General features: G+C 47.9%; 1 long non-coding RNA gene across 1 annotated transcript in view; it reads left to right on the top strand.

Annotated features, from left to right (window-relative positions):
• LOC118994169 (uncharacterized) overlaps positions 1-21420 on the top strand; it is a 56055-nt gene extending 34635 nt beyond the window's left edge. Inside the window, exon 2 of the long non-coding RNA XR_005067997.1 lies at positions 21111-21420. This is a non-coding gene — a long non-coding RNA (uncharacterized LOC118994169). The remainder of the gene's footprint in view (positions 1-21110) is intronic.
• The last annotated feature ends 2430 nt before the right edge of the window (positions 21421-23850 follow it).

Genomic DNA, 23850 nt, shown 5'->3' on the forward strand with positions numbered 1-23850 from the left:
GTTCAATGGACAGCCTTCACCGTGATCACACCCCCTCTAACACAACGGCGCTCAGGAGCAGGTGTTGTACAACACATTTACATCTCATCGCATTCACGAGCATATTCTGGCAAAATGCAAAATCCTCCTGATAAAATGTGGAGTTTTCCTACATAGAAATGAATGTTTTCTGCACATTCTACACAGATGTGCAGAAAACAAGCCCACTTAAACATTTGAAAATAGTATATAATTTTATGAGATAATCAGTTCCACTTATTTCATCTTAACTTCTGTCATCAGAGACATTTAAAGACCTGAAGTAGGTTCAATTTTAAAAATCAGAATTAAGTAGCATTTGAAAAGATGTCTATTGAAAGACTTTCTAGCGTGTGCTTTTGTTTTTTTCCTCATTTATACAGACTTTTGTTCTGCTTTAGATAAAACACTAATAAACAGGAAGTTGAAAAAAAACGTGGTGCAATTGTTCTGAATGTTGTTTTTCTTGTAAGGTTTTATAGGCCACGAGGCACCATCCTATTCAAAGCAGTTCCTGTAGGTGGTGGTGTTGATGAAGAAATGAGGAGGCTGAGCTGGCTCTGGGGCTGCAGCTAAAGCTGCTGCTACTGCTGGCTTCCCCCGGAGGCCCGGCTGGCAGCGCCAGGGGCCGGCTCAGACCGCCCTGAGCTCTTCTCTTTATTTGTCCTGAACCAAGCTGTAGAATTTTAAGGAGGCGAAAAGAAGGCCATTCCTATGGGAAATTTATTTTCTTCNCATCCTATTCAAAGCAGTTCCTGTAGGTGGTGGTGTTGATGAAGAAATGAGGAGGCTGAGCTGGCTCTGGGGCTGCAGCTAAAGCTGCTGCTACCGCTGGCTTCCCCCGGAGGCCCGGCCGGCAGCGCCAGGGGCCGGCAGCGCCAGGGGCCGGCTCAGACCGCCCTGAGCTCTTCTCTTTATTTGTCCTGAACCAAGCTGTAGAATTTTAAGGAGGCGAAAAGAAGGCCATTCCTATGGGAAATTTATTTTCTTCTTTGCTCTTCATGCTGAGTACACAAGACGTGTGTGTGTGTGTGTGTGTGTGTGTGTGTGTGTGGGTAAAAGAACCAGGAGCAAATAATTTAATAGGAATGTGCAAACCTTTGTTTATCTTTAGGGAAGTTGATTAACTACAGCCATGGTCTGTTGCCATTTGAACAATTTATTCAGAAAATCGGAATCTTAATCTCTCACTCTCTTTTTTAAAATAATGACTTTCATAATCACAGCCGTTACTCAGTTTCATGATACACGACGAGATAACAGGCACGAACAGAAACTCCTCAGAGTAACCCTCCTCTGCCAGGCCCAGAGCCCCGGGGAGTCCTGGCCGTGTGAGCTGGGTTTGGGGGCTGCAGCAGCCAGGAAGGCGCGGGGATGGGGTTGCTAACTCTGAGGAGAGGTGGTCCGTCTTCCTGCGATGCCACCATGCCCGGTGTTCCGAAGCGGCACTTGCAGGGCTGTGTCCTCTGCAGTCCAACCTCTGTGTGGGGCTTCACAGAACCAGGCCCGGAGTCTTGGACCCTCAGCTTTTGTCTCTTGCCCCAACTAGGGTACCACCTCCTTGGGGTTCCCATAGCACGGGTACCAGGCAGGAAACTGGGTTGCAGAGTGGTAGAAAAGGGGAGCTGAGGAAATAGGAGAGTGAGGGAGGGATTAGGGCCAGGGTCTGTCTCAACTGCATGCAAGTTCCCTGACAGGGAGACGGGGCAAAGAAAGCCACCAGTCACCAGAGGCAGCGTGTCCCTGCCACCATTACACAGGCCTTGCTTTCTCACCCACCCAGATCCTCCAAACTCCCAGCCTCTGCTCCCATCAAGCCTGAGCCTCTGGATGACATCTGCGCAACTCGAGACAGTCGTGCCTGGCCTAGGCAGTTCCTCTGCCTTTTGCTTTTGTGCTTCTTACTCAGTGAAGCTCTTCTTACTCGGTGAAGCTCTGTGTTGAAAACCAAAAGGAGGTAGAGATGCAGCTGCCATGACAGCAGGGGCCAGGCTGAAGTAACAGTGGGAAGCACCAAGGCTGAGCCGGAGGGCCCTGAGCCGGGGTCCAGGCTTGAGCTCTGACACCATTTCTTAAAAAGTCGTCGTTGTTAATGTCAAAAGTGGGAGATTGTGAATGAGCCCCTCCTCTGGTACTCTGCACCTGGAGGAGAGCAGAACCCTTGGCCTCATGGATTAGACATCCCTGTCTTTCCTGGGCTCAGCCCTGTGTGGGGAAGATCGGGGCTATGCCAGGTGTGTGAGTGTGCACCTGGGTCCTGGGCAGAGGCTCCACAGGGAGGTTTGCATGTGGAGCTCCCAGCAAAAAGGACCTTTTCTGGCCGAGCTGAGAAGAAGCCCGATTCCCAGAGGACTGACCACCTTGCCCTTAGAAGTGCAGCAGTCCTTGCTCCTGGAGACGACGGTTGGCTCCACGAACATGCTGCACGTTCCAGGGTTGCGTACTCAGACACTCAACACTCTCATGACTATTTTTAACGTTTTATCTTCTGTGTGTGTGCCTAGGTCAGCCGCTCTCAGTAAATGCAGGGTCCCTGCAGTGAGGCCCCTAAATGCTTCCCGGGCTGGAGCCCTCCCTCACCTGTCTGAACGGATTTTGAAGTGAAGTGAAGTTAGGTTTAAATATCTTGCAAAAAAGCATCGGGCTACTTTTGTCTTTTGGGGCTCAGTTTTTGTGAATTATTATTGTAAGTCTTTTCTTAGATGACTGAGCTCCGTGGTTACAGGACAGATCAGTTACTTTGCTCCTGAACGCTGAGCATTTTCACTGATTTCAGTCTTACTCACTAGAAAATACTGCGCTCGCCCACAGATGCCAGGGCTCCAGCCGCGGCCCCTCCGCCCTCTCCTTTGGACATTTTAGATGTGCAGGCCCCGCTGTGGCTTTCACGCTCAAATGGGAGCTGAGTCTGTGATCAGTGATTATTTTTGGAACATGTGCACCCCTGCTCGGTCACAGTGTTTGGTGGGGGGTTTGTGTGGAATGTGACGTCCACCCCAGGGTCTTTGAAGGTCTGCAATGGTCCTGTTGCAGAGTCGCTGGGGTTTCCGTCAGTGCACCGAGCCTGGGCAGCACACTGTCGTTCTGACATTTTACGTTTTAGGAGGTATTGAAAACTAAATCTGTCTGTTTCAGTTTGAATTTTCTCCGAAGGTCATTGTATCAGTTTTAGGCCCATGTTGATAATGCTTTCATTTTAAACATAGCTATTTTCTCTTTGTTAAGTGATCACTCCTGGCATGGTATGTGGTCTAGTGACTCAGTGGTTTCAGAACCCTACGGGGTGAGCGGGTGGGATGCGGAGCCCGGCCCTGGTGTGGCTGGGCGGCCTGCTCGTTTCCAGGAAGGGCCGTGGGCCGTTCGGGTTGCTGAGCCATGTCTGAAAGGAGGAGACAGCGGGAACCCCAGTGGTGGAATGTAAGAGCTTTAGTTGTTGGCCCGGAAAATCCATTTTCTTCCATAAATATGTATGGCCCCTCAAACCTCTCCCTCCAGATAATTAAGAGAGACTGCAATTAATTGTGCCTAATGGAGAATTTGCTTTTCTAGATTTTTCCTTTTTCCCTGTGAAGCCTATTAAATCTTCTGGGTCATTGTAACATATATATATATATATATATATATATATATGGTCTCTGAGGCTCTTTTTAAAAAGAGAAATAATATTAGTTGATTAATTTCCATGTCTTTTCAGTGTCAAAAGGGCAGTGTGTAATAACCCCAATAGGAGAGGATTTAGAACTGAAAACAAGCTGATATCTGCCCAGTTCTGAATTAAAACGCAGCATTTGGCTTTTGTTTTTTTCTTCTCTGTCCAGCGCTAATATGTTTTTGGACAACATCAGGTTCTGTCAGATCTAAGGCAGAACTTAGTTAGAAGTACCTTTCCAAGTAGAACCGTCACACGGCCACTCACACGTTTTGCTGTCGCCGTGACAGCAGGTGATACTCTAAGCAACACTCGAATTCTGGGTCTGGGGGTTCAGATGCACACGCCCTCACGTTTCACGGTGTCAATATGTCATCCTCGCTTACCTGTGAAGTTAATATTTTATGTCTGCTTGCCTCTGCGATTAATTTTCCTGTGATGCTACAGCTCATCGTATCCTGTCCAAGTCAAGAAAATTAGCCAAATGCACACAGTTTCTCATTGCACAAAACACAGGCTGGCTTTATCAACAGTATTTGGTATAACATGAATTTTAAAACTAAAGCTTGCCTTTTCTTTCAACAAAGAAAACTTTCCTTTTCTCTCTTCCCTCTCTTTTTTGCTGGTTCCTTTTAATTTTTTTTAAACACTAAATAATCAACTGTAGTTGCCCCATCCTCAGGGGGAATTACTCACTGTAATTTCTGCTACGGTCATGGTCGCTGGGGACTAATGTGGGGTCTGCGGGGAGCTTCCTGTTGTTTTGGGCAACTTTACTCAGCGGTGAGAAAGAACCTGTGAGCAGGGTGTTGGGGGGTGGGGGGATGAGACAGCAGCCTGGTTTACTTCACTCCAGAAATGACTTTTAAAATACCAGTTTTAAAAGTGTCTTTTACCAAACCAACACAGCAAGTCCCTGCTGTTTCTTATGTGCTCTGTGTGCGAGTTCAGATTTGGACTCAACTTCCACTTCTCAAACCTGAAAGAATTGCCAGGTCAAAGCTGTTTTCCTGTAACTCACATGCAGCAGGCCAGAAAGGGACGGTGCTTCAAATAAAGTATAATTCTGTTCAACCTTTACGATGCTGAGGATGTTTTGATATAAAAAAGGTATAATTCCAATTATATGAGGTATCTAGGGGAGTCAAATTCTGAGAGAAAGAAGGTGTGGTGGAGGCTACCAGGGGCTGGGGGTGGGAGAAATTGGGGAGTTAGTGTTTGATGGGGGCAGACTTTCTGTTCCAGAGGATGCAGAAGCTCTGGAGAAGGACAATGGTGGTGGTCATCCAATACCGTGCATATGCTTACTGTCCTTGAATTGTAAGCTTAAAAAGGGTTAAATGGTATGCATAGGTTGACCCAGTTAAAAAATGCATGCACAGAGTGGAAACAGAGCATTCGAATGACTATGTATAATAAAGTTGGATGCTAGGTGGGGTTTGTAAGAAATTATGGAAGTTGTAGGGGGTCAGTCTCAGGAGCCTGCACGGGGTGCAGACGTCTGGTTTCACAGGTCCCAGTGCTGGGGCTGGAGGGAGCGGGACTGCCCTGAGTGACAATGGGCCCAGAGCTCAGGGGCTCAGGGCAGGGCTCTCAGGCGACCCTTTGCTGCCTCCTCCCAGCCTGGTCATTCCCTCTCATTCCCAGAAATGGCTGTGGATTAGATCAGCTTTGAGATAAGGGCTTGAACAAGGTCGTGTTAATTCTGCAGCCTTTAATCTAGACGGTTCCTGAGTTAGACAGTGTGTCTCTGCGCAGGGTCCAGACTCCAGGCTGGTCCTACTGAGCCCATGACCTCAGAGTGCCTATGAGACGGTAGGCTTTCGTTTTGCAGGACGATCGAGTTTGAAACCAAAGTAGCTCCCCGCAGCAGTTTGCAGCTGCGGGCTCTGCCGGCGTGTGGACGCTGGCGCTGCCTGCGAGCTTCGGAGGTGACCTGGTCTCCCCAAGCTTCACAGCTTGGACTTGCGTGCTGTTAACACCCACCACCCTTAGTGTGCCATTCTACTAAGGGAGTTATATGCGAGAATTATGTATGCAAAGGCTTCTTACGTGTTTTTACGTGTTTTGATTAGCTCAGGAACTCAACCCTCATGAAACAAATTTTTATAACCACTTCATGACCTTGAAATATAATTTCCAAGCATTTATCACAGTATACTTTTGTTTTGTACTCTAGTATGTATTTTCTATCATTAGACAAGTACTTGAGCCACATTTAATTTTTTTTTAAAATTCTGCCTTGGTGGAATTAACACTGATGATATTTGATTCCACAAGCGGTGGTCCCGCCCAGCATACCTACTCCTGGGAGTGTCAGCACCGGTGCAGTCTTATTGCGACACACTGGGCCCAGTGTCAGTGGCAATAATTCTGAGTGGCACAGCAGAAGAATGAAGAAACTGTGAGCAGGGGACCACACGTGCCTAACGTGAGACGGGCATCGCAGGGAGGCAAAAGCATGACATACTTTTCCCTTCGAAATGAGGCAGCACGAGGAATCAAACGCCAGCTTGCCTTCTGCTTCCTGAGATACATCCTGCTGGGAGAAAACGATGCTCAGTCCCACCAGGGGCCAGGTGAACGTCATTCACAAGCACACAGCACGCACAGCAGGCAGCATGCCTGGTAGACTGATCGTGGGCAAGGGCATGCCACCCCCGGGGAAAGCCTGAAATATCACCTTCAGTGTCAGAGTGGTTCCAGGCTATTTCTGTGGTTAGCTTTGTAACCCAGGAATTGTGGGCCTAAGTGTATTTCTTCTCATCTGATAAGTTTTCCTGACTCTGAGCTGCTTCAGAAATGGGCCACAGCGTTCAGTTGGGAACACATACGGTAAATGGGGGTCAGAGGAGAGGCAGAGAACCCGAGTGACTACAGGAAAGTCACCGAGGACAGCCCATGGCGAGAGACGCAAGTCTGAGACATGTGGGGCTCAGGTGGGGAAAAGAATGTCACCATCACAGGTGCGAAGGTGACTGATACCCTGGAGGTAAAGGAGGGGTTTCCCGTGGCACAAGTGGTAACCAGAGTAATGGGGTGAAACGGAAGGGAAGACGTCCTGAAATTTAGTATTAGAAATAAACTTCCAAGCTGGGGCATATTCACCAGAATGCGAAATGGGTTTATCAGGAAAAAAAACACAACCAAACACTTGCAGACCAGTTCTAGTGACATTGCAAAGAAAGTGATAATGAAAAGCTGCTGAACAGGAAGAGCTAGCACATGGTGTGTGTGTTGGGGGGGTGCACTGAGCCGGGCCTGGCCGCCAGCCTGGGGACAGGGGTGGATTTGCACAGGGCACTCTCCAAGCAGCGGGATGGTCAGGGCGGCCGACACCCCCAGATTGGCCCCTGGGTTGGGAGCGGCTGGGTGCTCGGTGCGGGGGCCTCCATGTCTCCGTGTCTGAAGTTCAGACCATGGCTCCCCAAACCTGGCAGGCAGTGTTCCTGCAAAAGCCTCTTCATTGCCGTGCAGGAGTGTTATGGGATCACAACTGGGAATTACCTGCATAGTCATAGATGCGGGTACGTCTTATTTTATTACAGTCTTTTGATTTTCTAAGTAATTTACAGATTTCTGAATAATTGTAATTAATATTGAAACATTTTCCATTAAAACTATAGCTCATCAAAAGTGCCTAGAAATGCTCCCTGCTGCCTCCCTGGGTCACCCCGAGGATTTGTTCTTCCCCTGCAGGCAGGGAGATTATTCCACAGCAGGGTTTCTGGTGTCATGTACATGGTCTTGAGAGAATTCTTACTGGCTTCATGTACAGGCCTGCTGTTTAAATAGCACTCTCACCACACCAGCTAGGCAAGGGGGTATTTCCATAGCAGGGTGAGAGCGACTGTCCCTGACGTGAAAGCACTGTGCTCCGTAAAACCGTGAGCGTCTATAACCGAGGCTTCTTTTCCCTTTCATTTCCACAACTGCCTCTGTAGAGCCCCGTGGGGTCAGCATCCGAACCGAGATGGAAGCCGTGGCTTCAGCATCCGAACCGAGATGGAAGCCGTGGCTTCCTCCAGCTTGTCTGGACGAGGTCGGCCTCTGTGTGATTTCTCTTCCTCCCTCCTTCCTTCTTTTCTTCCTTCCTTTCATCTCAAACTTCTCTTCTTTCTCTCCTTTTCCCTCTTGTTTTTTCATCTGGGTCCTCATATCCTCTTTCCTTAGCATTTACAAAAAACATAGATTGCCTTTTTAAACAAGAAAGGTATTTTATACACTTTTAAAATATATACATAGTCATGATTTAAACAGCAAAACCACCTCCTAATATATTTGTTAGTCTGCAGTAAGAAAAGAAGGCTCAGATAAGCAGCAAATAACAAAACCCCCAACTTTTAGTTTTTCTGACGGTAGCCATCTGCTTCTCTGAAGGGGGCTGTGGTCCAAGCAGAAGAGAATCCTGATTAGGGAGGAACCGTCCATCGTCCCCCTGGGAGAAGTCTGGTAAACTGCTTGCTGGTAGGACAGGCTGGTCTCCAAACATCCTTTCCTACCCCGTACCCCTCGCCCCCCAAATGAGGCCTCACAGTTTTGTGAACACACACAAGCCTCTCCCAGGGCACAGCCAGAACTTGAGGCCACGTGTTGCCTGGTAACAAGTCCATCCTGCCAGGGAGAGGAGCGAGGAGGTGCCTTTCAAACCACAAATGACATTAGCTCTTCTGTCTTGTGTGGGTGGTCACATCTAGAGGGGACAGCCCCCTCCATCACCACCAGTTTTTTGGTCATGGTGCCCAGGAGGGCCAGACTGTGGCCATTGCTGTGAAGGGCACAGGAAAGGGTTGGGGAGCCACGTGGAAAGCTGAGGTGAGCCCGGGTTTGAGGCCAGAGGTTGCTCTTTGCTGATCACTGGCAAAAAGCAGATATAGGTCATTGGTGCAACTACACTGTCATCCTCCTAAATAATTCCTCATGAAAAAGACAATGGTTTCTAAGTCACTTCTTGGAAATAAACTGTGGGTAAGGACCCTCTGCTTAAAGCCTGGAAGCCCAGTTTCTTCCGGTTTGTGTTTTTAAATGCTTTGACTATGTGGTTTGCTTTTCCTTCCAAGAAAAAAAAAGAGAGAGAAAAGTAAACAAAGACTGACAAGTGAGCAAGACCCACAGCCACACTGTTCGGAGAGCCCGTGTCACCAGGGACATAGGGTTGCGAGGAAGGACAGAAATTCAGAGGGCACGTGAGGTTTGTTCCAAAGGCACCGACCCAACATGAAGATGAAGAAAATACGCATTCCTCCTGAAGGAAATGTAAACAAGGATGTTTTTAAGGATGGTTTCTACTTTGCCACCAAATTCAGTTGCTGGTGCCCATTGCCAACTGAGGACTGCAGCCTCTGTCTTTTGAAGGACCCGGGTTTATTCCCTAGCAACAGGCAGCAGCAGAAAGACAGCTTTGTCCATGGGAGCTCCTCACAGACACAGCGGGGACAGTGTCAACAGCACAGGCAGCCACTGAGGGAGGGGGACGGGCACATGTGGCCTCAGGGCCTTCTTGTCCATGCCGGTGGCCCAGGCAAGCGGGAAGGAGGGCAGAGCTTTTTGGAAGTCCCTTTCGTTTGCTAAAATTAAAGATTTCACATTTTGTTTTGCAGACTAGCATTGCCATTCTGAATTAGTTCCATCACAAGTGCTTACTGCTCTGTCATGACTCTTTTTCTTTTTATTTGTCCTTTGCAAAACCACCCCATGAACAGATCCGCTGACCAGCTGTGTGCTGGCTCAGAACTCCCGTCTGGGAGAGAGGCCCCAGGTCCAGAGGCAGAGCTCCCCAGTGCTGACAGGAGGGTGAAAGCCCTTCGCTCCACCCTCCTTGGAGACTGGCTTTCCTGGTATTTCCTGGTCTTTGTAATTTCTCAAACAAATGCCACTGCACAGGCGAGAGGAAAAGAGCTCTTAATAAACAAATAACACACACTTTTAAAGTCCAGGTGTCTTTGAGTTTATAAAATCAATCGAAGTTGCTATTTCCCACTCTGAAGACACTTGTGGAGCCCATGAGAGGTGGCCATCGTTTTTGCCTGCTGGTGTCCCCAACCTGTGCACTGCCTGCTTTTCCAGCTGGTCCGTCGGGACCCCCATGAGAATTTCCTCCTGCTGGGTTCTCCTGGGGTTGAATGGTAACCTGTATGAACAGATTTTATGCTAATTTTTTTTAAAACAAAATGATTAACAGTGAAAGAGTTGGGTTTGGGGAGAAGCCCTTTTAAAAAGCAAAGTACGGAAAGTAACTGATGAGTAACGCAGTTTTATGCAACATTTTTTTCCTATGACCCTTTAAAAACTGTGTTGCTAACTTTACGTAACCTCCACATTCACACCCTGGGGCTGGCGCCCCTGCCCTCTGCGACGTGAATTAGGATGACAGGGTGGAAGGAGCAGAGTTCCTATATGAATGTGTGTTGTTGTCATATCACACCAAGGGCCATTTCCCTTTCTGTTTGAGACACCTGTGTGGTCCCGCGCAGGGGGTTCTGTGGTTCGGGGCTGCTGGCTTCAGAGCGCTGCTTCCTCGTGGGTCTGCCACAGCTTGTCTTCACCTTAATTTGTCTGAGAGCTTAATTTCCCTTCCTAACAAATTAAGCAAGATGGAAAATGACATTTGGAAAAGAGTGAATGAGTGACTAATACATTCAGCAAACATCACCCTTGTGATAGTTAAAAGGTGGTGGTGATTCACTTACCCATCTCTCGATAAAATATAAATGATATAAATCAGAATTCTCGGTGGCTAAACACACTGACAAAACTGCTGACCAGGCTGCTGGTGGAGGACACCTGAGGGCTACGGTCACCTGGGTTTCTTACTGCTCCTGCGATGCAGCTTCTCTCCAGACAGCCTAAGTGGTGGTGAAAGGTGCGTGTCACTCTGGGTTTTCCTGGTTGTCGACAGCTCGAAGTGCTAAATGAGGGAAAGTCCGTCTTGTCAGAATGCTCTTTCCAGCCACGGTGAAGCAGCGGCCTGCAGGTCCGCCCCGCGGGTGTTTCAGGAAACTCCGTGCGTGTCAGTCACCCCCTCCCTGGGGAGTTCTGTCCACCCTCCTGGGAACTGGGTGTAAGAGTGGGCTTCTAGTCCACTTGTCACCCCCAGCTCCACTTTCTTTTTAGTAAATCTTAGGTAAGGAAGTGAGAGGACACGAAGAAGATTTGTGTTCGGTGGATAAGCGTGAAGTCTTTTACATTTGTAGGCTGGAAATCAGCAAAACAAGATGTGCTCCCAGAAGTGCTTACATCTAAACTCAGTACCGACTGGAGATAAATCTGACATCTTCAAATGTCAGATCCACCCGCACATCGCAGATGACATTGAATCTAATGATCGACTCCCTTTAAAATATACTTCATGTAAATACATTTTTCTGAAACCACAAGCTGTTTCTCTCAGTTTTGTTTTCAGCTGGCTTTGATGAAGAGATTGGCATTCTACAGCTAATTAAACAGCTTTCAAGCCAACATCAATGAAAGGTTTTAGACTCAGAAATACACTACACTCTTCCTAGTCCAGGAGCATCCACACTGTTGGTGACTGTGCTCGCAGACCCTGTCGGGGGAGAGCTCTTTAGCCCTGTCCCGAGGTCACACACCGTAGAGGCACTGCCCGCCCTGCCTGCCCCTGACAGCTCCCCAGTCTCCAGTCCAGTGAGTTGGATTCATGTAACAAGAAGTGCAATTCGTACTTGTGTTCACTTCGCTATAGTAGTATTTAAGGTATTGCAGATTTCTTATACTTGTAACATATATTTCATCCTGTGACTACAAAGCTATTTGGTTTTTTTCTTTGTGGAAACTAGAAAATAAAATGCAAAAGACCCTTGTTTCCAGGTCAAGAATTTGGAGTTTCTGGGCTCTCTCACCCTTGTTTATCTGTCTCATTTCTTCTCCCAGTTGTAGTTACTTCTAGATTCTGGGAATTATTACTTGCTTTTTAAAAAAGTTTTGTCTTTCTGATTTTACATTTTAGCCTGCTCTGACCCTTAAAGCCAGCTTGCTCTGACAAAACTGTTATCATTACTTCAGACAAGATAGCTTGGCTTCAAGTAAAAAGGTATATGTAGTGAATGAGAGAAAAACTTTTGTTTACACTTAGGAATGCCTCTCAATATAACAATGCTATTTTAAAATCTTGGTGTTGACAAATGCCTTTGTGAAAAAAGAGAAGAACAAGTTAGCTAGTTCAATGTGAAGTAACTGTGCTAAAAACATTAATTTTTAATGCGGAAGAGTGCACCTTTTGATTTATATACTTGCAAAAAGAGGTGTAATTTTTTTAATGCTTTGAATATTACTTCAATGAAAAGCTTTTGTACTGTGCCACTCTGCTCTTAAGAAATTCTGGGGTTACAGATACAATTAAAAGTGAACTTGAATTTGTTCCGTGACCATGGCCTTTTTGTTTGTGGTAAAATAGAACGACAACGGTTCTGAAGAAAGTGCTTCAAGACTAGGTCGTGTTTCACTCTTTCCAGATGACTAGAGTCACCATCATTTCCCAGGTCTCCTGTCGGGGGAAGGGGAGAGACGTGGTTGCAGAGGGCGGTGAGTATCGGTGAAGGTCAGGCTCCGCTGAGTGTAAGCGTTTGATCATGCGGGGCAGGGTGAGTAGAGGTCAGGGCCAGTGTGCCAGGAGGAAGTACCCGCACAGAAAACACCTCAGAATGACAAATGTGGTGACTACCAGGGTCCTCTTATGCCCTGTCATCTTTGACTGCAGTGTTCACTCAAGATTTTTTAGTTGGTTGGTTGGTTTGAACATGTCTGGCTTCTTGCTGTGAAGTATCAAAATAGTCACACACTGTAGAAAGAATTAAAACACAAAAACATGGAAAGCAAATTCTGAATCCCCTGCTTCCTGGTCTGATCTCCAACAGCACCACGTCGCCTTGGGTGGCAGGTGTCGTGACACTGGAATTGCCATCAGTGTGCGGCTACCCAAGGCAATGTTACCTCACTGAGATGTTTGGGACGGACCAAAACTGCGCCTAGTCTTCTCCAGGGTTTAAAATTCCTCATGTTCATGCCCTGTCAATCAATAGATATTTTCAGTGTTCTTCCTGAATTTTGTTACTGGTATTTAGTTCTCTTCACTGGTTTTTTGTTGTTGTTGTTTTTGGTTTTTTTGCTGGTCTGTGTTTTCTGAAGAAATCCAATTTCAGAAGCAATGACTTCTTGTTCTCTGTGGTGTTTCCTTTCTTTCCCACTTTAAGATTTTAAAAATATGAACAGATTATGAGAATACATATTTGTGCAAAGAATGTGGGGGAGAATTAACTAATTTCTAAATTGTTTGAGATCAGGGAACTACTGGGCTGAACCTACTGGTGTTTTTCAGATTGTTCCTCAATTTAGTCCAAGCACCGAGTAGCATTTCTTTCTACCAGACACATTAAAAACAACTGAACTTTTGTAAATGCAGATAGTGAGGACTACTGCTCTGAATGTTGCCTGAAGAATCTAGACATGTCTTCAGGCTGTTTTGAACAATCCTGTCTCTTTATGGAGAGTTGTTTGGGCTTTTTAGAAACTCATTAATTTGATTGTACGAGCCTGAGTGTTATCAGGAAAAGAAGCTTTAGAAAATGGTTTCAGAATGTGTCATTTTCTCCTTGGTTTAATCTGAGATATAATGTGTGGGCATGCTGGTATTTTAAAAGGCTAAAAGTGTTGTACCTACTGCTGTGCCTTCAGACATGAGGTAGGATTGCAAATAGAAGGATTCTCTTCAGCCTTCTGGCTGAAATTCTGCTTTTCTCCTGAGGAGTAATTCTTGGATTTTTAGCGAGGCTTCTTTCATTTTTTTTTTTTCATTTTTAATTTGTTGTAGTGATGAAGCAGAAACAAATTTTTAAAAGCTCTGTCAGCTTTCTATCATTTGGCTCATCATATTTAATGTTTCATAAAATAAAACCCTGGGTTTTCATTTTAACTAGTTTTTTTTCTTGATGAAATGATTTGCGGTANATTGCAAATAGAAGGATTCTCTTCAGCCTTCTGGCTGAAATTCTACTTTTCTCCTGAGGAGTAATTCTTGGATTTTTAGCGAGGCTTCTTTCCTTTTTTTTTTTCATTTTTAATTTGTTGTAGTGATGAAGCAGAAACAAATTTTTAAAAGCTCTGTCAGCTTTCTATCATTTGGCTCATCATATTTAATGTTTCATAAAATAAAACCCTGGGTTTTCATTTTAACTAGTTTTTTTTCTTGATGAAATGATTTGCGGTATAAGACTAACATTTGGTTTCAATATTAATATATAAGATGAACTGCGTGGGTGTCATTTATTTTCGGTAGTAAATAAGTTCTTAACTGATTATTTTACCTTAGCATAATTCTATTGACTCCTTTAGAGTTTTGCCCTGCAGGGTTCAAACAATATTTGATGTGTGTGTATATAAAATAAAAATTGCTTGTCATTGAAAGGAGATTTCATGATGGTCAGGATCAGGGGAATATCGTATGGCTGGTTTCAATATCCAATCAGTAGGTTACTCATGAATTATTCTTTTTTTTTTCCAGGAAAGTCTAATTAGGTGGTTTCAGAATTTTAGTTTACTAGAATTCTTTTTAAAAAATATTTTATGTGTGTGTGTATGTCAATTTGACCTTAAAAGGGGTTAATTTAGTAAGAATAGGTACCTTTTCTGTTTATATTGTGGCTTGTTCAATTTCTCATAAACTGTATTTGGTAGCTGAAATCTTGAAAGCAGTTTGGGAACAAAATGTCTGCTTAACCCATGACAAAATTGGCCACAATTTGCCGATTGGGCTGATAACAAAAGCCAGCAACACAAAATAGGTAGAAAAACAGTTTGTTCGGTGATGTGAGAGACCACTGACGGTCTTTTTGCATGTTACTTTTTTTTCCTTCTGGTGTTTATGTTGTGCTGGAAGTACATGAATAGAAGTTTTTTTTTGCTCACCCATCGGTTCTGATTAACCATTTCATCTAGTGGATTTCTGTTAGGAGTCCAGAAAGCAAGTACTCACCTGGCGTTTGAGACACATTTGGGTTAAAACCTGGGTTTGCACCCACAGCCCACGCCTCATCCCGGCCCTACCTGGTCAGATGTCTCACAGCTGACAATCTGATCTTTTAAAGCAGCACTTACATTTCATTTTTTCAAGTGTTCAACTTAATTATGGACTTAAAAGGCTCTTCCTACGTGTTTGCAAGTGTCAAACAAAAGATATAGTTTGCAGGTTAAAAACACTTCTCTCTCTGAACACACGGTTGACAGAAACTGCAATAACCAAAAGTACACATTGACTCTCACATTATCCTCACACACTGTGAACAAATACTAACGTTTTACAGGAGATGATATTTTTTTCAAACAATAGAAGGAGATAACAGCATCCTCTCGCTTCCACTGTTTTGACTTCTGCCTTGAGTGTGTGTGTGAGATGGTCTTAATTTTTTTTGGTCTTAAAAATCAGACACTCCTGAGCAATAATTAGGATGAGGTTTATGTTTTTACTTATTTAATCTTTGTTTTCACAAATAAATACAAATAACTCAAACTGAAACCCGATGGCTTTGGTGATAATAAAATAGCAGCCACGGGGAAATTTTCTTCATTTTAATGTTCTTTCACAACCCACATTCAGTTTCGGTAGGAAAATTATTAACCTTTCAACACGGTGCTTCAGCATGGGCTCACAGTAGACTCCTGAGGATGATTTGCAGGTTTTGGTTCTATTTTGAGATTTCGGTGTGCAATTTTTTTTCTTTTTCTTTTCTTTCTGTCTTTCTGTCTTTCTTTCTTTTTTAAGACTCTGGCTTTCTTTGACAGCGATGCCAGGACTTGAAATGCCTTTCAGTGTGCGAGCACCTCACAGTGTGCTCACTAGTGTCACAGGGGAAGGATTCGTCTTCCCCGGCCTCCTCCTGCTGCGTGCTGTGAACGAGGAAGTGTCTTTAGCCTCCCTGTTTTCCTCATTCTAATTCTTGGGTAGACGAGGATTATTTTTAAAATCCAGTTGGGCCACATTTCAGCGAGGGCAGATGGCTCTGTGTTTGGCACCTGCCTTGGTTGCCTCAGCGTCCTTAAGCCAAAGCCCATGAAAGCTGGTCGTCCTGCAGGGCTGTAGGGCCACCGGGCGGGATGTGCGGCCAGGACGCCGTGTCTCCCTGCTCCCTGCTGCTGGGCTGCCCTTCTGGGAGGGGGGAGGGGGAGAGGATCACGGTCTTGGAAGTCCTGTGTCTTCAACCTGAAACACACAGGGGGACAAAACACGGGGCAGGAGAGGCAGGTGCGTGGGATGATCCCTGATGGCAGTTTCCATTTTAGGCGCCTTTTTCTCCCCGTCTGACTGGGACTGTGACACCTGCGGGCAGGTCCTGATGGGGACTGGGTTCTGCCATGCACACTGCCTTGCGTCTGCCAGGGCTGTGCCTTGTGACTCACCAGCCCCTTCCTTGCTCCTGCTCCCACCGCCCCCACAAGGTGGGAAATGTAAACCGAGCAACCCCCGTCTATCTGCGACCATGAGCCCTTCCAGTGCTGCCGCTTTCAGTGCTGCAGCCTGGGCTAGTGTTTTTTTCTTCTCCTCCTCGTCTTCTCCTCCTCCTTCTTCTTCTCATACTTCCTGTATGAGGTTAGTTTTTTAAAAATGATAAACAAACTATTTTTTTTACTCTTTTGGGCCTGGTTGTATGCTGCCTCCTAGCTGTCCAGTGGTGAGCGTTTTGCTGGTCTCCAGCTGGCCATGACAGATGTCGGCTGGGCCGTTGTTGTCCCCCTCCCCTCCCAGGCTGGCAGGTCAAGGTGATGACACATTTTCTATTCTCTAGTTTGAGAGAAATGCCAATAGACCTCATGGCTCAAGTATTCTCCTTAGGGAAACGGGCCTGACAGCAGAGGAAGGGAGGCCCAGGGAGCATGCAGCTGGGCCAGCAGAGGGTGCGATGACCAGGGGCCGTCCACCGCTGCGGGAGGAGTACCCCACAGTACCCAGCCCTGGCCGTGCATGGGAGCAGCACCCAGGAAAGGAGATAAGGGATGGATCGGCAGACCCTTCTCCCCAGGTCACCCCAAGGACTTGTTGACGGCTTTTAGAACTTGGGCATGGCTTTTAGGCTGCTTGCTCTCCCCCGCCTCTGTGGGGGGTCTCAGGAGAGAGCTGTTGGCGAGCACTGAATTGAGAACATCAGTAGACGGCCAACCTGCAGTGACCACAATCATGAGGCACCAAGCCTATGGCCGGGGTACAAGAGCATCACAAGGAGCCAGTGGCATTCACCAGTGGTGATTCTGGGCCTGGGTCTAAATTGCTAGGGGGCTATGAGAACAGATGAGCCTGGTCCTTGTTCCCAGAGCTTCTAACATAGGAGGTCTGGACAGGGCCTGAGGTTTGCCTTTCTAACAAAGTGAGGGGTGTGTACTGCTGCTGGGGCAGAGGCCCCTGTGGGGACCCACTCCAGGGACCACGGCTGTGGGTGATTGAGCCCCTAGAAGCCTTGTGGACCCTCCAACTGTCTGCATTTTCCTCTAATGCCGAGCACAGCCTTGGGTGTAAAGCCAGCCTTTCAGAAGGCCCTTTGCACCATTCAGTAGCTGTACACCAAGGTTCCCTGTCACAGACCAGTGACAGACCAGACCAGGTCTGCTAGAATGTTTTTGAGGATTAGTTCTTTGAAAAGTTCGCTTTATCTTATAGAGAAAATGGCTATGGTGAGGGGTAGGGTGGCAGGGCCTGGAAATCATTCAGCGAGACAAGCCTGTGCACCACCCACCTTTGTCTCTATTCCTACCTCTGGTACAATCGGAAGGAGTGACCTCTTTGTACCAGAGGTGGGCAAACTGCCAAGGTCCCCCCTGGGTCAGGGGGCTGAAAACAACCCTGAGTGTCCCTTCATCCCTGCAGGAGGCCACGCGTCACCATCTGGATGTGCTGCACTGGGCCTGGGCCCTGCTTGCTGCTCATGGCCAGACTTGTCCTGCCCGGAGGGAGAGAGATTACCCCAGCAGCGTGGAGCTGAGGGCCGCGGGGATGCTGAGCAGGGAGTGCCCCTCAGGAGCAGTGCCTGGCATCCGGATGTGCTCATTGACTGGCCGGGAGGACCTGTCTGTGTTCCAGGGGCAGCCCTGGGACTGGCGCGCATTCTGCCGACGGGGGTGTTGAGGGACACAGAGTCTTCCTGCACCACCTGTAGGTCTGTATAGATGCGTGCAACACTGAAAAAAAAACACTCTCAGGGGAGGTCCCCTCCAGAAAGCTTCTAAGTCTTTTCAGCCTTATGTAGCTTCACCTCTAGAAATGGGAGCCCCTCAGAAGCAAGGACAGAGCCCTGAATGTGGGCCCCCCTCTCCCTGCCTGACGTCTGCAGCCGCAGCCCAGTCATTTACCTGAGACTCACATCACTCGGCCCTAAAATTTGTCTGTGACAAACAACATAGGTTTTCTGAGTGTGCCCTCCAGGTTTTAGCTTTGTGAAACATAAAAACAGTGCACTCTTGAGAACTGATGTTGTGCACACCCCATCCTCCTGGGAAATCATTTTAGAATCTCAAAAAGTGTGTTCCCAGCATGATTAGAATCCAGCATGAGTCGCCACTATCGCGATGTGAGTGCCGGCTGGTTGTTTTCCTGAGTGCTGATGAAGACCTGGTGCAAAGCAGGCTCGGGTGTGCCTGGCCACTGTGGGGGGCCAGGGGGTCTTGTGTGGCCTCCCAGCATGACATACGGGCAGCACTGTGAATGCTAAAGTGAGGTTTGTGGTCTTCCTGTCCCCTGCCTGGTCCGTACAGCCTGGGGGTAGGGACTTGGGTCGCAGTGAGGGGCAGAGCTCCTCGCCCAGGGAACCATCGGTCTGGGGTGGGTGTCTGAGCCACTGTTCCTCTCCCCTCCCCCGCCCCCTGGGCCAGGAGCCTATCCTCTGACTGCAGCCAGTACGGAGACAGCGTGACTTGGGACTTCACGGGGGAGCGTCCAGAGGGCTCCCTGGGCTACATTGAGGTCCCTGGTAAGGGACCATGCTCGCAGTGTGCTGTGTGTGACCCTAAGGCCATCCCTCAGATCCGAGGGACAATCATGTCATGTACCCACAGCAGGGGACCTCACTGGTGCCCCTGGAATACTAGAGACTGAAGGAACAGCAAAGCTCAGCCACGCTGGAGTCAGACTGAGGGAGGGTGTGTGGCCAGGAGCCCCTGCGGCCCGGTCCCGCGCAGGACAGGTGCTCCTTCTCTCCACCTGCCTCCAGGGTCTGCTGGCACACAGGAAGCCGTATGTGTGATGGGCTCTGAATTTGGGGCAACTTTGGGTTTCTTTAACGGTAAGTAGACAGCCAGGCCTACATGGAATCCCGAGGGGTTGACTCATTTGTGCCAAAATTCCCAGACAAACTCAAGCTGTGTCAGGCTTTGCAGTGGAACCTGATATTCAGAATCTAGGACTGGGTAGGAGGGACTCGGGTCTCCATCCGAGCAGTGTCCCTTTCCGTGTGACCTGAGGAAGGTGGCTTCCTTCCTCTGTGCCTGTGAAATGAAGCTTGACCAGATGATCCTCAGGGCCCTGTTACCTCTCACTCTGTGATTTTGGTCGCGTCCACATGGCCAAGTGTTCCATCCTGAAGCCTGGGCTGGTGCCCTTGGTTTTTCTTCTCACTCAGAAGTTGGGGGGAGGGGGTGCTGGAGAGGAGTGTAGGTTGTTAAGCCACCAAGGAACCAGGCTTCCCCTCCCTTCCATGCTGGCCACTGATGCATTTCTTAGTTCCTGTTTCTCTTTGCCCACCCAGAAGGGCTCTTAATATGAAATCTCAGGTCCATGTTCTGGATTGTTAGATGCAAGCACATACCAGGAAGCTGGCTTCTCCAATAGACTAGCAAATGAAGCCTTTTAGGAAAAGGAAGGAAGGGAGGGAGGGAGGGAGGGAGGGAAGAAGAGAGAAAGGAAAGAGAAAGAAAGAGAAGGAGAGGAAGAGAGAGAAAGAAAGGCTGCAGGCATTTGTGTGAATAGGCTAGTTCCTGTGTACAGGACACTGGGGGCAAAGATACTGGGGAAAGACAATACAGAGATTGAAGAAGCAAATGCAGACTGTCACAACTGCCTGTGAGTGTTGGACAGCTAGGGTTTTGTAGGGCAAGCTTTGCTCCCTGAAGCCTGCAGTGCCACAGACAGCCCTTAGGAGAGGGGCCAGGCAGGGCTGCCCTCGGAGCATCCCTAATGCTGCTAAAGGCTGCTGTGTGAGAAAGAGCTCTGTTGGGATGCACATGATACCCAAATTCAACCACTTTTTTTTTACTTCCTGGCCTCTCAGGGTCTTTTGTATGGTACTGTGCATACTGCATGAATCTCTTGGGGAAGGATGGAGCTCTTTCAAAATCAAGCATCCCTCTCTCTTTTTACAGAGTTTTGCGCCATTAACGAAAGTCAGGAAATGGGGAGGGGCAGGGCAGCTGGCTTTCCTGGTGAACTCAGCGCTGCCTCTGGGCAGCTCAAATGCGGAGGGGACATCTAGGCCCTCAAGGGGCAGTCAGGGGCAGAGCTGTCCCTTCCCTGGCCGTCAGAGGTGGCTGGGCAGAGAACACGGCGAGAATACCCCTCCCACGGCAGTGCTGTCTTCCTCCCCGCGTGCCCCTGAGTAGCAGAGTAAAGCACAAGCTGGCTTGTCAGGCTGCAGTGTAGACTTGGGGGATGATGATACTGCCTCTATTTCAATCGCCCACCCTCTGGGCATCTTTGGAAGCATCCTTCCACTTGTTGGGGAAAATTAGCTTCCTCAAATAATGTGCTCCTCGAAGCCAAACCATGCTCGACTCAAGTGGCAACGCAGGATTTAATAGAACCAGAGTCCTTGGAGCTATTCTCAGGCTGCACCGTCCTCCGGGCCTTTGCTTGGTCAGGAGCCTTCCCACACTTCGCTGGGGCTGCTGGGCACAAGCTTATCTGGTAAGATGCCCTCATGTACAGCTGGGAGGCCAGCTCCCCTGGGATGGCAGAGGACAGGGGACTGGAAACTCAGCACCACCATGCTTGCTCATCCCCATGGGGTAACAGTTCCACAGTGACCTCTTTTAACGCTCTGCTCCTGGGAGGAGGCTCCAGAAACCATCTGGGCAAACAGGTTGTCCTGAAATTCCTGCATGACTCTCCAGCTGGGCCAATAGGGGCACAAGGGGAAGAGCCTCGGTTGCCACCGGATAGACCCTGACCCAGAGTCTGACCTCAACTTGTCAGTAAATAGACAGTGAGTGAGCTTCTGGGAACATCTGCCTTTTCGGTCTCTTCTGAATTATTTTTAAACGATGCCCCACCCACCACCGCCACCCGCAATTTTTGTTAACTATCACTATTTGAATAGATGCTGATAAATTTGATCCCCAGCTCACTCTGGCATTTACGATCTGTCTTTCCCTTTTTGGTTTCCACGTACTGGAGTGACTGTCTCTCAATGCGGTTGGCAGTGACCTGTGTTTTTCATGCATGTTTTTGTTTCAGAATAACTGGGAGATGAAACAGGAAGCTCTATGACACACTTGATCGAAAATGACACAGACCAAAAAAAAAATCAGGACTCAGCCCCCTTCCAGCGCCCCTACCTCCTGCCTGCTGCTCACAGCCGGGATGCAGGTGACAGGCCTGCCCTGGGACTGACTCTGATGGCCGTGGATTTCAAGGGCCTCTGCATTTGCTGAGGATGTGTCTGCGATATTATGGCCACGGTCCAGCCTGGGTGGTTTCCTATTTATCTTGCTGTCTCTACTGTATTAATCTCTTTTTCTTCATTAAAAGCAAAGCAAAAAATAAATAAGTTGTTTGCTTATTAGCTATATTTAAGCACTAATTTAAATGACACCAAATTGTGTTTGAGATTAATTTCTGTAAGACCACAAGTAAACCCTGCCATAACCACGCAGATCATGATGACATTTTTAGAAGCATGTTGAGCTTGCATCTCTTATTACTCAGACTTGTGTGCCTGGCCTATTCTTCTGCCTCTGTAGAAGGCCTCCCTTGCGTCAGTATTGGCATATTGGCATTTCAGAAAAACACAGGAAGACATTTGGAAGTGGGTGTACTCTGAACTGGCCTGCCAGTAGTGACCCCCAAATCATCACCAAACTTGAGCTTACTCCCAGACGCCTCTGTCTTCTCAGCTGCCACCCCGTCTCCCTCCACACACCACGCACCCATGCACTTTGGGTGGAATTCCACACAGCTTTCCCGGGAGCCTGCTCCGTGCCGTATTCTGAAGACAGAGCAGTGGCTAGGACCGACTTGGCTCCAGACTCCTGGCTCCTCTAGCCTCCACGCGAGTGAGTGGGCGCTGCTGGGGTTTGTCCATGACGTGCAGGGGGCCACGTAGTTGTCACAGATGGGCACCACGGTCATTTCATTGAGGTGTCCTCACTGCTTAAATCTGAGCCCCTGAAGTTGGCAACTAAGCATTCCTTAAAAATGGATAAATGTCAAATCGTTCCTCTTTGGCGTCCCACTCTCTTCCCCAACCCAGTTGACAGCTTGACCCTCCCAGGAAGATGGCCAAAGAGGCCATTAGAAATTGCTTCTGGCACTTCCAATCTTCGCTTTTACACTTAGTAGACATCCAGGAACAATTTAAAACAACTGGTATACTGTTTACATTTCCCAGGATTAATTTCTCAGTAGACCATGGTGACAGTCCCAACAGCCATCTCCCCCCCTCCCCCCGCCGCCCTCCACAGTGTGCAGGGCACAGTAGGTACTTGCCACTCGAACCCAGGTCCCAGCCGGGTGTCCCCTTCTCAGGGAGGGTCTCTTTGACCACCATGTCCTGGGGGGAACCCCTTCAATTTCTCCCTAGCTCATGAGTCTATTTTATCTCCTTCATAAAATTTACCACTATCAACAATTATGCTGACTGTTCACTAATTAATTAGCTGTTGGCCTCTTACTCGCTCCCAATTTCAGCTGTGTAAAGGCAGATTCTGGTCGGTCTGTTGCCCAGTCTGCCCCAGCACCTGATGTTCTGTTCATTAGTTGTGTGTTGACTCCATCCGTTATCTCGTTAATCACTTCTCATTGCCCAAACACCGTGGTGTCGGCAGCCCAGGATTCTAACCACCATTGGCTGGACAAGAAACTGCATCTGCTGACCTCTGATGAGGTAACACAGTGAATGGAACAGCTGGGTGGAGGAGCCAGGCTTTCTACCAGGACTCCCCCAGCAGAAAAAGCTGATCGTGAGCCACATGCTCTCTCAATAATCAGACTCTCATCTGAACCAAGCTTTGCCTTGGAAAGAAATGTCCTTAAGCCAAATGTTATTTACTTGCATTCCTGGGAGGTTAGAGGTAACCACGTGGTGGAGAGCCATGTCCTTGGAGGCATCTGGAGCGTAGGCTCTCATTTTTGCTCTGCCAGCTCTTGCTCCTGGTGAGCCACCTGACTTCTCCGGATGCTGCTTCCCTCAGAAGAACGCTAGGGGACCAGGTGACATGCTTCCACAGATCCCACATTGCCTGGAGGTTCTTTTATTATTTTTCCCTGCTGCTGGTTCTACTTCTGCTGGTTCCAGAGGAAGAGGAGGCAATGTAGAGGGTGCCGAGGACAGCAAGACAAAGCCCCTGAGAACTCAAAGAGCCCAGGCTCAGCCACGGTTGGGGACATGCCCCTGGGTGCTCACATAGACCCAAGTCAGTCCTTCTGGACATGCACCTGCCCTGGAATGAGGGGGTGCCTTTGGGGAGAATGTCTTCTCCTACTGGTCACTCCTCACCTGTGCTTTTGAGCATTCCTGAGATTAACCCACAAAGATATTTATAACCTGGAGGAAGTAGAAGTCAGAGACTCGGGGAGAAGCAGAAACAACTCATACAGGCTTTGCAGGGCAGTTAGCTCATGAGGATAACAAGAAAAGAAACAAGAGATTTGACCACAAAATTCTAGATGATTCTGAACCCTGGCCAGACATTCGAATTACCCAGGAGTTTTTTAAAATCCACGTGACCAGGCTCCCCCAGGACCAATCACATCAGAATTTTGGGCGGGGTGCCCCCACCACCCTAAACTCCCCAGGTAATCCCATCATGTAAGCAAGGCTGACAACTGTGGGCCAGAGCTGTATTGTCCGGGGCAATAGCCACTAGCCACGTGTCCACTGGAAACAAAGTGTGGCCGCTGTGACCAAGGAACTGAATTTTTAATTGTAATTAATGTAAATGTAAATAAGCACATGTGGCTGCTATGGTGGACAGCT

The sequence above is a fragment of the Sturnira hondurensis genome, unplaced genomic scaffold (genome assembly GCF_014824575.4).
Source record: "Sturnira hondurensis isolate 20B ecotype Veracruz unplaced genomic scaffold, ASM1482457v3 Scaffold0009178, whole genome shotgun sequence".
NCBI classification, from domain to species: Eukaryota; Metazoa; Chordata; class Mammalia; order Chiroptera; family Phyllostomidae; genus Sturnira; species Sturnira hondurensis.